General features: G+C 39.6%; 1 pseudogene; it reads left to right on the plus strand.

Moving 5' to 3' along the window:
• The first annotated feature begins 4,989 nt into the window (after positions 1–4,989).
• On the plus strand, positions 4,990–6,180 carry LOC102952536 (annotated as a pseudogene).
• Positions 6,181–14,572: the final 8,392 nt, after the last annotated feature.

Here is a 14,572-nt window from a genome sequence, read left to right on the forward strand (position 1 = left end):
TAGGTGCTAGTGTTGTTATTACACACTTACAGATAGGGAATTATGAATATTACAGAGGTACTTGCTTACGATCACAGAACTAGTAGGAGGCTGAGCAGAAACGTGATCCCAGGCTTGTCTAACTCCTAACGACCATGTTATCCGGTAGCCTCTCTTTGACCTCCCCTTCCTGTACTCTCTTCTGAACACACTGAGCCACAGCCATGCCACAGCCATGCCACACCCCCTTCCATTCCTCAGTGACCTTCCATCTGTGTCTGTGCATTTGGCTCCCTCTGAAATGTTCTCTTCCATCTCTCCCCTTGTCACCTTGGTGAACTCTCACTCACCTGTCAGCACCCCATTTAAGAGTCTACTTTATAAAGTCTTTTCTTCCACCCACATCCTAGGATTTTTACCTCATCTGTTAATAGCCTACATTTTATTTCTTTCCGTTATCCAGATAAAGATGCAAAAATGTCTAGAGTGACAGCTGAGTTATTAAGAATTACAATATGACAGAACATAATTTACTACATTTTATCTGATTGTTCCCTGGTCTATCATTAGTCGACTCCATTTACTGACTTATGTCTCAATGAATAGGCAGTTCCTTACCTTAAAAATGTTATTCTCAGGTGGTCAGAGAACGGAATTAATTCTCATTGTGTCTATAATAACAACTAGTTAACTTCATGAGGCACAGAAAATACATTCTCTATTTTACCCTTTCCAATTTACTCTCAGGGAGTGAGACCCATGATAATAGATAAAGTTTCTAAAATCACTATCCCTGGTAGATGATACTGTTTTATGGATACTTAGAAAATACAGTTCTATCAAGGTGGCAAAAACACATCTTCAGGTCTGCTAGTAATTAAGAAAGCCGTAAGTTAATCAGCTATATTCTTTTTGAAGAGAAAGCAGAAGGCAGTGGTTTAGAGTAATGGTCCCATACAGTCATTTGAACATTTACTTCTACAGTATACATATTGGGCCTGCACCCCCACAAATGTGTGTATTTATTTATAGTTTATGTATGTGCACATACTACCGTATGCAACGTTCAGTATGTCACAGAACATTCACGAAATGGAAACTAATAGAAATGAGGTAAGGAATAAATATAATTAGAAGCTCTACTGATTTTCTTCCTCATCCAACAGATGAGGAATGTATTCCTACATTTGCACTACTACTGAAGATCAACAGTCTGCAAATCATTCATTGGACAAGTACTACTAGTCCACCTGGCTCCAGCTGGCTCACCCCAGTGATCCCCAGGACCAGGGGGATCCCTGTAGACTCAGGATCCAGGTCCACCACTATCTACCCAAGCACCAGGTCTGCCTACCCAAGGACTCCAATAGCAAGCCCATCTATGGGCACCCCCAGATGGCCCACTCAGAATCTCTGGATAGGCCAACTGGTGAAAGGTTTTACCTGTTGAAGCCAGTCTCAAAAGACTGGAAGAGGTGACTACTTCCCCAACTGTGCAGACACCAAAAACAAGACCACAAGGATCATGAATAATCAAGGAAACATGACATCACCAAAAGAAACTAATGAAATTCCAACAACTGATCTAAAGAAATGGAGATCTATGAACTGTCTGACAAAGAAATCAGCATAACACTCTTGAAGAAATTCTGTGAACTGCAAGAAAATACAGATAAACAACTAAATGAAATTAGGAAAACAATGCATGAACAAAAGGAGAAGTTCAACAAGAAGCAGAAACCATTAAAAAAAAAAGCCATTAAAAAAAAAAAAAAACTGTGCCTGAGTGGCTCAGTCAATTGAGCATCTGACTCTGATTTTGGCACAGGTCATGATCTCACAGTGTGTGGGATTGTGCCCCACCTCGGGATCTGTGCTGGCAGAATGGAGCCTGCTTGGGATTCTCTCCCTCTCTCTCTGCCCCTCCCACACTCGTGCTCTCTCTCTCACTCTCAAAATAAATAAACATTTTTAAAAATCCACAGAAATCCTAGAGTTGAAGAATAACTAAAATGAAGAAATCAATAGAAAGCTCAACAGCAGACTCAACCAAGCAGAAGAAAGAATCTGTGAGCTAGAAGGCAGATCATTTGAAATCATCCAGTCAGAAGAGCAAAAAGAAAAAAAAGAAATGAAAGAGTAAAAAAGCCTACATGAATTATGGGATACCATTAAAAGAAACCATGCCTTAGTGGATTCCCAGAAGGAGAAAAGTGGGGAAAAGAGGTAGAAAGCTTATTTAAAGAAATAATGCCTGGAGCATCTGGCTGACTCAGTCACTAGAGCATGCAACTCTTGATCTCAAGGTTGTGGGTTCAAGCCCCATGGTGGGTGTAGAGAATACGTAAAAAAATAAAAATCTTTAAAAAAATAATAAAGAAATAATGGCTGAGAACTTCTCATATTTGGGGGAGAGATTTGGACATCCAAAATTCATGAGGTTAATAAGTCACCCAAAATTTTAATCCAAAATGATCTTCTTTAAGACACTTTATAATAAAACTATATAAAATCAAAGAAAAAGAGAGAATTTTTAAAGGAATGAGATTTTTAAAAAATTCTCACATATATGAGAATCCCCATAAGGCTACAGAGGATTTCTCAGCAGAAACCTTATAGGTCAGGAGAGAGTGGAATGATATATTCAAACTGTTGAAAGGAAAACAAACAAAAAATCAACCAAGAATAATTTACCTGGAAAAGTTGTTTTGAGTAATGAAGGAGAGATAAAGATTTTTCCAAACAAACAGAAGCTGAGGGTGTTCATCATCACTAGACCTGCCTTAAAAGAAATGCTGAAAGGAATTCTTGAAGCAGAAATGAAAGGACACTAATTAGGAATGTGAAAATATATGAAAATATAAAACATACTGGCAAAGGTATAGTCAAATTCAGAATACTAATACTGTAATATAGTTGTGTGTTAATCTCTAAGTGAAGTAAAGGTTTAAAGGACCAAAGTACTAAAACTAACTATAGCTACAATGATATGTTAGTGGATACACAATATAAAAGAGATAAATGGTGACATCAAAAAAATAAAATACATGAGGGGAGTAAAAGGGTAGAATTTTTGTATATGATCAAAGCTAAGTTATCATCTTAAAATAGACTCTTAATTCTAAAAGACATTTTATACAGTTCTCATGATAACCATAAACAAAAACCTATAGTAGATCCACAAAAGGGAAAGAGAAGAGAATCAAAGCTTATTACTATGGGAAATCATCAACTCACAAAGAAAGACAACAAAAGAGGAAGAAAGAAACAAGGGACAAAACAACCAGAAAACAGTAAGATGGCATTAATAAATACTTACCTATCAATAATCACTTCAAATGTAAATAAATTAAATTCTTCTACCAAAAGGCATAGAATGACTGAATGGATTAAAAAATACAACTGACTATATGTTGCCTACAAGAGACTTCAGCCTTAACAACATACATAGACTCAAAGTGAAGGGGTAGAAAAATATATTCCATGCAAACAGAAACCAAAAGAGAGCAGGAGCTGCTACTTATATCAGCAAAATAGACTTTAAGTCAAAAATTGTGGGGGTCTTGGGGGGCTCAGTCAGTTATAAGCATCCGACTCTTGCTTGATTTCCACTCAGGTCCTGATCTGGAGCCCTGCATTGGGCTCTGTGCCGACAGTGCAGAGCCTGCTTGGGATTCTCTCTCTCTCCCTCTCTCTGCCTCTCCTATGCTCTCTCTCTCTCTTAAAATAAATAAACAAACTTAAAAAAAATTGTAACAAATGGGGCTGGGTGGCTCAGTCAGTTAAGCATTCGACTCTTGATATTGGCTCAGGTCATGATCTCACTAATTATGAGATCCAGCCTCCACCACTATCAGCGTGGAGCCTGCTTGGGATTCTCTCTCTCTCTCTCTCTCTCTCTCTCTCTCTCTCTCTCTCTCTCTCTCTCTCTCTCTCTATCTCTCTCTTTCTCTCTCTCTCTCTCTCTCTCTCTGCTCCTCCCCTGCCCACTCCTGGGCATGTGCACACACTCTCTCTCTCTCAAAGTAAATAAATAAACATTAAAAAATTGTAACAATAGATGACAAAGGTCATTATATAATGACAAAGGGGTTAATTCATCAAGAGAATATAATAACTATAAATATATATGCACCCACTATCAGAGCACCTAAATATATTAAGCAAATACTAATAGATCTAAAGGGAGAAATAACACTACAATAATAACAGAGGGCTTCTGAGCTCACTTCCAACAATGCATAGATTATGCAGACAGAAAATCAATAAGCAAACATTGGACTCGAACTATACCTTAGACCAAATATAGGCAGAACATTCCACCCAACAGCAGAATACATATTTTTCTGAAGCACACTAGGATAGATCATATGTTAGGTTGCAGAACAATTCTTAGCAAATGTAAGATGACTGATATATCAAATATCTTCTCTGACCACAATGATATGAAACTAAAAATCAACTACAAGAAGAAAACTGGAAAACTCACAAATGTGTGGAAATTAACATACTCTTGAACAGCCACTGGGTCAAAGTCAAAAGGGAAATCAAAAAATAACCTTGATACAAAGGAAAACTGAAACATAACACACCAAAACTTATGCGATGCAGCAAAGGCAGTTCTGAGAGGGAAGTTTAAAGCAATAAATGCCTTCATTAAGAAAAAAGAGAGTGGGGCCCCTGAGTGGTTCAATCGTTAAGTGTCCAACTTCGGGTCAGGTCATGATCTCCTAGTTAGTAAGTGAGTTCAAGCCCCGAGTCGGGCTCTGTGCTGACGGCTCAGAGCCTGGAGCCTGTTTCAGACTCTATGTCTCCCTCTCTCTCTGCCCCTTCCCTGCTCATGCTCTCTCCCTCTCTCTCAAAAATAAATAAAACATAGAAAAGAAAAGAAACGCTTATGTTAAAAAAAAAAAAAAAAAGGAAAAAAAAAAGAGAGAAAGCTTCCTAAAGCAAATGAACCCAGCCAGTGTCTCTTGCAAAGGACATGGTCATTTCTTGGGATAGTTTCCAGCTCTGGAAAATGAACACACTCAAGGGTCCGCAGAATCTAACTCTACCATGTACACTTCTTTTATGAAGTCTCATCATGGCTATGACCTGATTCCCACAAGCTTCAATTTGTTTATATTTGATACTTCCCTGTAGGTGAAGAAAGCTTCCCCCTCCCACCCGACCCCTTTGGCAACTAATGGTATACGAGCTGCTCCTTTGTGGGATAGTAAGAAGAAAAGTTTTGTGGGCATGCGGGCCATCACCGATTTCACCAGTATCTTGCACCACTAGGGGGCGCCTAGGGAGCTCAGTTAGTTGAGCCTCTGACTTCAGCTCATGGCATGATCTCGCGGTTCGTGAGTTCAAGCCCCGCATCGGGTTCCTCGCTGTCAGCACGGAGCCCACTTCTGATCCTCCGTTCCCCCCTCTCTCTACTCCTCCTCCACTCATACTCTTTCTTTCAAAATAAACACTAAAAAAATTTTTTTTTAATATCTTACACCACTATTAACAATCAGTATTGGTATAGATCTATGAGCTGAAAGAGCACAAAATAGAAACTTGGAGGGAGGTGTACGTACGGGACTCCTCGAATCCCTTGTCCGCATTGCTTCTAATGCCAGCTTATTTGATGCTGTCTCTTCATTAATTCAAAATAAGATCCGCAGGCTGCCAGTTATTGACTCAGAATCAGGCAACACCTTGTACATATTCACCTATAAGCACGTTCTCAAGTGTCTCAAATTGTTTGCTGATGAATTCCCCAAGCCAGAGTTCGTGTCTAACTCTCTGGAAAGAACTTCAAGTTAGCACTTAGGCCAACGCTGCTATGGCCCACACCACCACCCCTGTCTACATGCCTCTGGGCATTTTGTACAATGCGGATTCTCAGCCCTGCCACTGGTGGATGAGAAAGAGCGTGTGGTGAACTTCTACCCCAAGTTTTATGTTATCAGTGTAGCAGCAGAACAAACTTAGAGTAACCTGGATGTGTCAGTGACCAAAGCCCTACAATGTTGATCACATTACTTCAGATGTGTCTTCAAGTGCTACCTGCATGAGACTCCGGAGACCATCATCAACAGGCTGGTGGATGCAGAGATTCACCTCTTTGTAGTGGTGGATGGGAACGATGCAGTCAAGGAAACCGTATCACTATCTGACATCCCTCAGGTCTCGGTGCTCACCAGCAGGGACAGAAAATCCTGAGCTGGTCGGGCAGCACCAGGGGATAAGTCATACTCACTGCCCATCCCAGCAATCACAGATGAAACCTTGAGAGAACTGTGATTATTCCCTGCTCAGGAGACCCCTCCTCTTCTACCTGGAAGTTGGGGAAGGTACGGGAAGAGGAAGGACAATGGGTTTTAAAGTGTCTCTATTCTCACAATACTCTTGAAAAGAACTTTCAGCCTAGCCCAGCGTAGTCCCTGTCCTCTTAGACATAGTCCCTTTTCTGAGCAAACTCAGGTTCTGTGCCCCTGAGAAAAACTCTGATCTCTAAAAGATGCCCAAACTTCACCCCAGCCCTCAACTCTGCCTCTGGCTCCACCCTAAGATAACAGCATAACAAAACTCTTCATAAAGATATTTTTTACTTATCCTGTTTCATGCTGTATGGAAGAGGCTGAATCCACTTAGTGACATATCTGTCCCTAATAGGAATAAGGAGGATGAAGGGGACGGGGGGTCTTTGGGTTCCTGTGCTATAGATACACGAAGGGAAATGGGAGTTAGGTAGAAGACGAGGACAAAGTGGTTAGCTGAGGTATTGTTTTTCATAGCAACCCTGATTAAAATGACAGAAACCTAAACAACAACAACAAAGAAAAATCACAAATAAAAAACATAACTTTACCCCTAAGGAACTAGAAAAAGAAGAACACACTAAGCCCAAGGTTAGCAGAAAGAAGGAAATAACAAAGATCGGAGCAGAAATAAATGAAACGGAGACCAGAAAAACAATAGGAAAGATCAACCAAGTTAACAGCTAGTTTTTTGGAAAGATCAACAAAACTGACAAACTTTCATTCAGACAAAGAAAAAGAGAGGACCCAAATAACTAAAATCAGAACTGAAAGAGGAGACAGGGGCACCTGGCTGGCTCAGTCAGTTGAGCGTCCAACTCTTGATTTTGGTTCAGGTCATGATCCCAGGGTCATGGGATCGAGCCCCATATTGGGCCCCATGCAGGGCATGCAGCCAGCTTAAGATTCTCCTTCTCTCTCTCTGTCTCTGTCTGTCTCTCTCTCCCTCTGCCCCTCTCCCCAACTTGTGCTCGCACTCTCTCTCTAAAAAATAAAAAGGAAAAAAAATAAATGAAAGAGGAGACATTACAGCTGACACCACAGTAATACAGATGATCATAAGAGACTGCTATGAACAATTATACACCAACAAATTGGATAATCTAGAAAAAAAGGATAAATTCCTAGAAACATACAACCAGTCAAGACTGAATCATGAAGAAAGAGAAAATAGGAACAGACTAAAAACAAGTAAGGAGATTGAACTGATAATTTAAAATCTCCCAACAGAGAAAAAAAGCCCAGGACCAGATGGCTTCCCTGGTGAATTCTAACAAATATTTAAAGAGTAATTAACATCAATCCTTTTCAAACTCTTCCCAAAAATTGAAGAGGAGGGAATACTCTCAAACTCTTTTTGTGAGTCCAGCATTACTCTGATATGAAAGACAGATAAGGATACCACAAGAAAAGGAAACTACAGGCTAATATTCCTAATGAATATAGACACAAATACTCTCACCAAAATACTAGCAACATGAATTTAACAGCATATTAAAATGGTCATACAACATGATCAACATACTCATGAGGCTTATCCCTGGGTTGCAAACCAATAAATATGATATACCACTTCAATAAAATGGAAGATAAAAATCATATAATCACTTCAATAGAGGGAGAAAAAATATTTGACAAAACTCAACATCCTTTCCTGATAAAAACTCTCAACCAACTGGGTGTAGAAGGAACATACCTCAACATAATAAAGGCCTTATATGACTGACAAACCCACACCACATTCAACAATGAAAGGCTGATTTCTCACTAAGACTAGGAACAAAAGAAAGATTCCCATGCTCACCACTCCTATTCAACATAGTACTGGGAGTCCTGGCCAGAGCAGTTAGGCAAGAAAAAGAAATAAAAGGCATTCAAACCATGGGGCGCCTGGGGGGCTTGGTCGGTTGAGCCTCCGACTTCAGCTCAGGTCATGATCTCGCGGTCCCTGAGTTCGAGCCCCGTGTCAGGCTCTGGGCTGATGGCTCAGAGCCTGGAGTCTGCTTCTGATTCTGTGTCTCCCTCTCTCTCTGCCCCTCCCCCGTTCATGCTCTGTCTCTCTCTGTCTCAAAAATAAACGTTAAAAAAAAATTTTTTTTAAAGGCATCCAAACCAAATCAGAGAGAAAGAAGTAAAACTGTCTTTGCAGATGTTATGATCTTATACACAGAAAATCCTAAAGACTCCACACACACACACACACACACACACACACACACACACAATTAGAACTGAATGAATTCTGCGAGGTGGTAGAATACAAAACCAACTTCCAAAAATCGGTTGCATTTCTGTATGGTAACAACAAACTATCTGAAAAAAAATCCCGTGTTAAATGGCATCAAAAATAATAAAATACTTAGGAATAAATTTAAACAAGGAGATGAAACATCTATTCAATGCAAATTGCAAGACACTGATGAAAAAAACTGAAGAGTACACAAAGAAATGAAATACCTCCCATGTACAAAGATTGAAGGAATTAATGTGATCAAAATGTCCATACTACCCATCTGTAGATTCAATGCAATCCCTATCAAAATTTCAGTGGTGTTTTCCACAGAAATAGAAAAAACAATCCTAAAATATACACAGAACCACAAAAGACCCTGGATAGCTAAAGCAATCCTGAGAAAGAAGAACAAAGCTGGAATAATCAAAATGGTTTGGTACTGGCATAAAAACACACATAAACCAGTGCAACAGCATGGAGAGCCCAGGAGTAAACCCACACACATACAGGCAACTAATGCATGAGAAGGGAACCAAGAAAGGATAGTCTCTTCATTAAATGGTGCTCAGAAAACTGGATATTTACATGCAGAAGAATGAAATTGGACCCTGTGTTACACCGCTCACAAAAGTTTTAGGAGAATGGATTAAAGACTTAAATGGAGGGCCCAAAACTGTAAAATGTACTAAAGGGAAATACAGGGGAAATGTTCCTTGACATTAGTCTTAGCAACAATTTTCAGGATATTACAACAAAGTACAAGTAACAAAAGCAAAAATCAACCAGTGGAACTGCATCAAACTAAAAAGCCTCTGCATAGAAAAAACAACACTTAGCAAAATGAAAAGACAACCTATAGAATGGGAGAAAATATTTGCAAATCATCTATCTGTTAGGAGTTAATATCCCAAATATATGAGGAATTCACACAACTTAATAGAAAAAAAACCTGAGGGTACCTGGGTGGCTTAGTGGGTCAAGCGGCCAACTCTTTTTTTTTTTTTAATGTTTATTTATTTTTGAGAGAAAGAGGGAGACAGAGCATGAGTGGGAGAGGGACAGTGGGAGACACAGATTCCAAAGCAGGCTCCAGGCTCCAAGCTGTCGGCACAGGGCCCAACGTGGGACTCGAACCTACAAACTGTGAGATCACGACCTGAGCCGAAGTCAGACGCTTAACTGACTGAGCCACCTGGGCGCCCCTAAAATAAACATTTTTTTAAAACAAAAAAATCTGATTAAGGAATTTGAGTCGACATTTTCCCAAAGATGACATAACAGGTACATGAAAAGATGCTCAACATCATTAATCATCAAGGGAATGTAAACCAATACCACAATGAGATATCACAGTATACCTGTTATATGGCTATTATCAATAAGGCAAGAACAAGTGTTGGAGAGGGTAGAAAAAAGGGGACCCTTGTGCACTGCTGGTGGGAATGTAAATTGGTGCAGCCACTATGGGAAACAGTATGGGGATTCCTCAAAAAATTAAAAATACAACGACCAGATGACCCAGTAATCCTATTTCTGGGTATATGTTTGCTGGAAATATAATCAATATTGGAGAGATATTGCTCTCTCATGTTCACTGCAGCATTATGCACAGGAGCTAAGACATGGAAACAACTAGGTGTTCACTGATGGATAGTTGAATAAACTGTGATACACACACACACACACACAGGGATATTACTAAACTATAAAAAGGAAGGAAATCCTGTGTTTTGTAACAACATGGATGGACCCTGAGGGCATTACGTTAAGTGAAATAAGTCAGACAGAGAAAGACAATAATGGTATATTCTCATTTACATGTGGAACCAAAAAAAATCTGAATTACTCAAAACAGAGAGTAAAATGGTGGTTGCCAGGGGCTGGGCGGGGGGCGGGGAAAATGAGGGAGATGTTGGTCAAAGAGTACAAACTTCAAGCTATATGTTCTGGGAATCTAATTAATGTACAGCATGATGACTATAATTAACAATACTATAGGGGCACCTGGGTGGTTCCGTGGGTTAAGCCTCTGACTCTTGATTTCGGCTCAAGTCATGATCTCATGGTTCGTGAGATCAAGCCCCATGTTGGGCTCTGTGCCATCTGCTCTGATTCTCTCTCTCTCCCCCCTTCCCTGCTCATGTGCATGCACGTGCCCTCTCTCAAAATAAATAAATAAACTTAAAAAAATATTATATTATTGAAAATTGCTAAGAGAGTAGATCTTAAATGTTATCACCACAAACACAAAAAAAATTATGAGAGAAAATGGAGATGTTAACTAACTTTATTGTGGTAATCATGTCACAATATATATGTGTATCAAATCATTACATTTTACACCTTACACTTACACAGGTTATATGTTAATAATATGTTGATAAAGCTGGAAAAAAAGAAATTATAATTCTCTACAGTAAAAGAATAAAGTAGAAAAATAATTTTATTGTCTCAAAAGACACAGGAAAAAATATTTGATAAAGTTCAAAACCCATTAATGGCTGAACAAAACGGAGCAAAGGAGAAATAGGAATTTTCTTAATCTGATTAAAAAAAACCCACAAAACTCTAAAAAAGCCCTTCAGCAAACATGTTCCCTAACTGTGTAATACTGAATGCTTTCCCTTTGAGATCAAAATGAGACAAGGAGAATTGCTTTCACCGTTTCTAGTATATTGTATTAGAGGATTTAGCTGGTACAATGAGGCAACAAAAAGAAATTAGAAGGTGTAAGGATTGCAAAGTAACAAAATCAGCTTGCAGAAAATAGTTTGGACGTTTTAAGTTGAACTGAGGCATACTATATGATCCAGCATTTTCAATTCTAGGTATATGCCTAGGGAAATTCTTGTACAAGTACACAGGACGTGTGTGACAATGTTCACAACAGTGTTATTCATAATAGCCCCAACTGGGTGTGTGTGTCGGGGTGGGGGGGAACCATCAAGAATAGAATGCATAGGGGCATCTGGGTGACTCAGTTGGTTAAGCATCAGACTTTGGCTTAGGTCACGAGATGTCACAGTTTGTGAGTTCGAGCCCCACATCAGGCTCTGTGCTGACAGCACAGATCTTCAGGTCTTCTCTCTCCCTTTCTCTCTGTCCCTTCCCCACTTATGTGCATATGTGCCCCCCCCCCTTAAAAATAAAATAGACATTAAAAAAAAGAGAGAGTAGAATGGATAAATAATTTGTAAAACATTCACATGGTTGATTACTATATGCCAGTGAAACTGAATGAACCGTAGCTACAAACATAAACAGAAATGAATCTCAAAAATATCAGGCAAAATACATATGCCACAGAAAAATGTCTGCAGTGTGATTACATTTACATACAACTCACAAAGTTGGAGAAACTTAGTAATATATTGCTTAGGGATACACACATACATGAAAAAAAAAACAGAAAAATTATTACAGAAGTCAAGATAAAGGTTACCTCTAGGGAAGATGAAGAGGGATGTTTTTGGAAGGTTTCTACGGTGGGAGGTGGTTTTCACAAGGGTATTATTCTTTAAGCTCTACATCTGTATTTCATACATGCTTTATGTGTGATATATTTCACCACAAAGGTCTTTTTCTAAAGCAATTCCCTTTAGATCTAATTACCAGTTTACAGAGAATATAGAGCATAGCAGAACACATTAAATGATACCATGAGTAAACAATCAGCAACGTCTAGACTTTGGAAAAATCTAGAGGGCAAATCATCTTGTTTCTTCAGTACAAAATTTCAAGGGGAAAAAAAGAAATGAAGAAGGAACCTGTAACTTACAGAAGCCTTAACAGACATATTCATCAACTTCCATGTGTGGATATTTGGATACTCATGGAAGAAAATACTGCAAATTAAATAACATGGCAATTGCAAATGTGTGAGCATTAACTGGTCAGACGATAATAAGGATTTATTTGCAATTTTATTGGGATGTGTTGATGGAACAGTGGTTGTGTTTAAAAAGGGATTCCTTGGAGTGCCTGGGTGGTTCAGTTGGTTAAGCGTCTGACTCTTGGTTTCGGCTCAGGTCATGATCTCACGGTTGGTGAGCTTGAGCCCCATGTAGAGCTCTCTCTCTCTGCTTCTTCCCCTCCCTCTTCCCCTTTCCCACTCACTGTCTCTGTCAAAATAAACAAATAAAAACTTACAAACAAATAAATAAAAAGGAAGTCCTTGTCTTTTACAGGTCGATAATGAAATATTTATAGATGAAATTATATGTCTTAAGATTCAATTCAAAACAATCCTGGGTGGGAGGGATGGTATAAAGAAAACAAGATTGGCCATGAGTTGAAAATTATTGAAGCTAATGATGGTATACTGGATTTCACTAAGTTTTAACTATGTTTGAAATTCTGCATACTAAAATTAAAATAAAATAAGATAAAAACTGGAGCAAAAAAAAAAAAAAAAGAAAAGAAATTTGCTCAGTCAAGATCTGCTTTGAAAGGGACATTTTGGGGTTCATTACTTTCTCATTGTGCCCAGAATAGCACCATGCTTCTTCCATAGGACAATTTAGATCTGTACTTCTCAGTCTTTTTTTTTTTTAATTTTTTTTTTCAACTTGTTTTTATTTATTTTTGGGACAGAGAGAGACAGAGCATGAACGGGGGAGGGGCAGAGAGAGAGGGACACACAGAATCCGAAACAGGCTCCAGGCTCCGAGCCATCAGCCCAGAGCCTGACGCGGGGCTCGAACTCACGGACCGCGAGATCGTGACCTGGCCGAAGTGGGACGCTTAACCGACTGCGCCACCCAGGCGCCCCTGTACTTCTCAGTCTTTAATGTGCATCTGAATCAGAAGGATCTCGTTAAAATGCAGATTTGGATTCAGAAGACCTGAAGTGGGGCCTGATATCTGCATTTCTGACAAGCTCACAGGTGATGCTGACGCAGGGTTCCCTAAAGGATGCAGTTATTCCCTCTTCATAACCTCTCTTCCATTGGCCTTCTACCACTTCCTCATTCTCCACCATCCCTTCCTGGGCCCGTTCCCATTCTGGCCCAGCTTAGATTCTGTGGCTCACCTGGACCATCACTCCCTTGTAAACCCCTTCAACACCTCTCCTGTGGGATTTGTCCAGCAAAACTTCAACGTGATGACACTACCGTCTCCAGGTGCTTGAACCCAAGCATTTAAACGACGGTGGAGAAAACGACCCAATACATACTCTTCATAGGCACTCTGTTTTATGCAGCAACCCTGCTCCCTCCTTTACAGTGCTTATTTCTCCCTCTCCAAGAGGACCAGTTCATATGTCCTCTCTTTCCTCTTTCCATCTCCTTTACTCTCTGCTAATGACCTTGCCTTTGTTGTGAAAACAAAAGTTGACACACAGCAAGCTCTTCATCTTCCCAGTACCAAATTTAGGAGTCTTTGTGTGCCTGTTCCATCTTTTCTCCTCATCCCCGCCTATAAAAAAATTAAAATCTGTCATCACTTGTTCACACACACTATTCCATCCCATCCCCTCTTGCTCATTCAACTGCACCATATTGAGAGTTTACATCATCTAGAGGCTGCTATTGTTTTTAAAAAAGCAAATATAAAATCAAGACAGTTCTTCTAACCCTGCCCCATATCTAAATACTGCCTGATTTCCATTATGCCTTTCATAGTTTACTTACCTCCCTTCACTCCTTAACCCACGCCAACAGGGTTTCTATCCTCGCTGCTCCACCAAAACTGCTCTAGTCCAAGTCTTCAGCTAGCTCCAAGGTTCCAAGTCAGACAGACACTTTTCTGTCCTCAATTTACCCAGTGTCTCAGCAACATTTGACCCAGTTCGTAAAATTTTTTATCTTTTTCTGTCCTTCCCATCCCCATCCCCATCCCCCACCCCTCGCAAATACCCTCATCCTCTCCTAGTCTTTCCACTTTGGGAATACATTCACCAACCTGGGAAGCTTAAATATGTCCTTTTTCTTTAACGCCTTTCAAATCCATCAGCAAGCCTTGCTTTTCCTACCACGTAAGCATTTTTTTCTAATCTGTCCACTCCTATTCCATTTTCATTGCAATTACATTAAACTAAATTGTCTCCTAGTTCCCAAAC

Source organism: Panthera tigris, chromosome E3 (assembly GCF_018350195.1).
Source record: "Panthera tigris isolate Pti1 chromosome E3, P.tigris_Pti1_mat1.1, whole genome shotgun sequence".
Classification (NCBI taxonomy): Eukaryota; Metazoa; Chordata; class Mammalia; order Carnivora; family Felidae; genus Panthera; species Panthera tigris.